Source organism: Poecilia formosa, unplaced genomic scaffold (assembly GCF_000485575.1).
Source record: "Poecilia formosa unplaced genomic scaffold, Poecilia_formosa-5.1.2 Scaffold472, whole genome shotgun sequence".
NCBI classification, from domain to species: Eukaryota; Metazoa; Chordata; class Actinopteri; order Cyprinodontiformes; family Poeciliidae; genus Poecilia; species Poecilia formosa.
The window spans coordinates 182,548-185,645 of NW_006800411.1; the positions used below are offsets into that span (position 1 = coordinate 182,548).

General features: G+C 37.5%; 2 protein-coding genes across 2 annotated transcripts in view; both read right to left on the reverse strand.

Moving 5' to 3' along the window:
* The window catches only part of LOC103156277 (gastrula zinc finger protein XlCGF57.1-like), a 38,948-nt gene that overhangs the window by 17,233 nt on the left and 18,617 nt on the right, over positions 1-3,098 (reverse strand). Inside the window, exon 2 of the mRNA XM_016664173.1 lies at positions 526-600. The gene's annotated coding sequence lies outside the window, so the exon portion shown is untranslated. The remainder of the gene's footprint in view (positions 1-525; positions 601-3,098) is intronic.
* LOC103156254 (trichohyalin-like) overlaps positions 1-3,098 on the reverse strand; it is a 110,519-nt gene that overhangs the window by 9,045 nt on the left and 98,376 nt on the right. The gene's annotated exons all lie outside the window — the stretch shown is intronic.

Consider the following 3,098-nt stretch of genomic DNA (forward strand, 5'->3'; position numbering starts at 1 on the left):
GGACACAGAAAAAAGAGGAATTGTTAACTTTATTAAAATAAATGAGAGAAGACATTCGTTGTTTATTACAGAAATCCCAAAATGATCAGTTTATTTTATTATTTATTCTATTTACTTCTCTAAGTTAGACAGGAAGAACTGTGGGTCCATTTTCTATAAATATAGGGACAGGTGTAGGACCAGCATGCACTGGGTTGGGCCTGTGGTTTTTCACCAGAGCAGAACAGGAAGTAAAAACAATGACAAGTTGCGCTGCATTGTTCATATTTCTGCTGTTTTCAAAAGTAAATAAAAGTACATAAATAAGCCATTCTAACAGCGTGATTTGATGTCTGCGCGTTCATTTAACTGTTAACAAAACATTTATACGGGAAAAGAACATTTACTAAATTATCCTCATACAGAAAGCTCCACACATTTAGACATTAACCTTCATCCAAACGCTGGTGTTTCCTACCTATCCGGTGTAAGATTATCCTGGGAAAATCCAGCAGTCTGCGCTGATCATCCATCTCTTCCTCCGACTTTGACGATGATTCCTTTAAACTCTGTGAAAGTTTCTTCAGCAGGATTAACCGCTCGTTGAGAAACTCGTTTAAACTGGACTGAAGATGTTTTTAGAGAAACACTGAAACGTTCAACAAAACAGACCGCGTGCTGTCTTCTTCTTCGAGATTTTATGACCGTCGGCATTCATTTCAATGCATTACCGCCACCTTGTGGATCATACGATCATCACGTCTAAAGATTTCTCAGACAGTCACTTTTGTTTGAAAAACGTAAAATCTTTTCTTCTAAATAAAACAAATACAATATCAGTATTCCAGTTTTCCACAAATCCAAAGTTAATATTGTCCTCTGACTCGTATCTCCTACATCCCGCAACATGTTTCACAGTTTCTTCACTTCGCCAGAAAAGAACCTTTCCAATTGTATCCGTATATCAATGAGCGCTGCTGCTTTGTGGCTTATTGAGAGCCGATCAGCACCGGCTTGTACACTTAATTGTGCGGTGCTGGTGGTCGAGTGTAAAGGACTTTAACGGTTTTATCTATTTTAATTTTCTACCGGTATTTTAATAATAGTTTGTATTTATTTCTTTTTTTAGCTCTGAGGATTGAAGGTGGTGCATTTGGCCCAGATGGTGCCCCCCCCCCACCCCTCCTTTTATTGTGGCTGTCCGTGATCAACATAAATCGATAGAGGGAAAGCCAATGTGTGTGACGTCACGGGTGTTTGCGGCGATTTCTGTGCTCGGGATCCTCCAATCCAGGACCTGTCAGCACCTACCGCCAAGCCTCGGCAACCGAGTTTAGTTTTTCTAACTCCTTCTTCTCCACAGAGAGGTATTATTGAATTTTACCGTTTTTATTTCAATACATTACTTTAACTTTGAAACAGTGTCTATTGCAAAAGCGTACCTGCCCTAAATCAATTCCTGGGTGGAAGTCCCAGGTGGCGTTGTTGGCAACAAACAAAATAATTGTGTATTTTTACTATCGACTGCCTCACTAATATTTATTTAGCTAATGTTAGCTTATCCACTCTTACAACTGCGCTAGATGGATTAAATGCCATTACTCTCTTTAATACTGAAATTAACATAAGGTGGTCATCAACATATGGCCACCTTATACTTTACCTTTGCAAGCATTACCATGCAATATTTAAAATTTTCTGCAGTGATGTTAGCACTCATTTTAAATTATTCAGCTTAGCTGAGAGTTTTTGCTATGTAGCCAGATTTACAGATTGTTTCACTTTTTTCTGCTTCTTCTCATTTCCTTTCAGCAAGTGTTCTGCAGCTGAACTCAAATGTCTCTGCAATTTTCAGCAGTAACATTCAGCACTAACACTCCCGTCATGACAGAAATTATGCTTTAACCCTCAGATATGAACAAATGTAACTTTATATCAACATTAAATTTTTTTATAGCTTTCTTTTTATTTGTCTAAAAGAAGAACATTTAGATTTATGCACATAATTGCTTGACTGGAGAACCTGGCTGTCCTGTGGGACATTGTTGCTGGTACGGGTNTGGCTTGTTACTCGCTATGTGGACAACGATTTATTACTAAGAAATAACAACTATAACTGCTCAGGTTCAGGTGAGTTCTCTGTTTTACGTGCTTCATAAAAATCCTCCTGGACTACTCAACACACCACTAATGAAAAATTTGGTTTTCATATTTGCTTGTAATATGTGAAAAATAAACTATAAGAGCAATCTTCAAGTTTTTTGGACATTGAACATTTTTATATACGTACGAAGCATCACCTCAGTGCAGCAGTGGCTTGGACTTTTATAGGATATCTGGTTTGACAAACAGTCGCTACTATAATTTATTGATTACAAATTATTACATTTTACAGCTAATAACACCGCTATTATTGTTTTATGCTGCTTGCTTTACTAATTTTGCGCTGCATTGTTCATATTGCTGCTGTTTTCAAAAGTAAATAAAAGTACATAAATAAGCCATTCTAACAGCGTGATTTGATGTCTGCGCGTTCATTGAACTGTTAACAAAACATTTATACGGGAAAAGAACATTTACTAAATGATCCTCATACAGAAAGGACATTAACCTTCATCCAAACACTGGTGTTTCCTACCTATCCGGTGTAAAATTATCCGGGGAGTCCAGGAGAAATCCAGCAGTCTGCGCTGATCATCCATCTCTTCCTCCGACTTGACGATGATTTCTTTAAACTCTGTAAAAGTTTCTTCAGCAGGATTAACTGCTCGTTGATAAACTCGTTTAAACTGGACTGAAGATGTTTTCAGAGACACTCAAACATTCAACAAAACAGAGCGAGTGCTGTCTTCTTCTTCTTCTTCTTCTTCTTCTTCTTCTTCTTCTTCTTCGAGATTTTATGACCGTCGCCATTCATTTCATTGCATTACCGCCACCTTGTGGATCATACGATCATCACGTCTAAAGATTTCTCAGAGAGTCACTTTTCTTTGAAAAACGTAAAATCTTTTCTTCTAAATAAAGCAAATACAATATCAGTATTCCAGTTTTCCACAAATCCAAAGTTAATATTGTCCTCTGACTCGTATCTCCTACATCCCGCAACATGTTTCACAGTT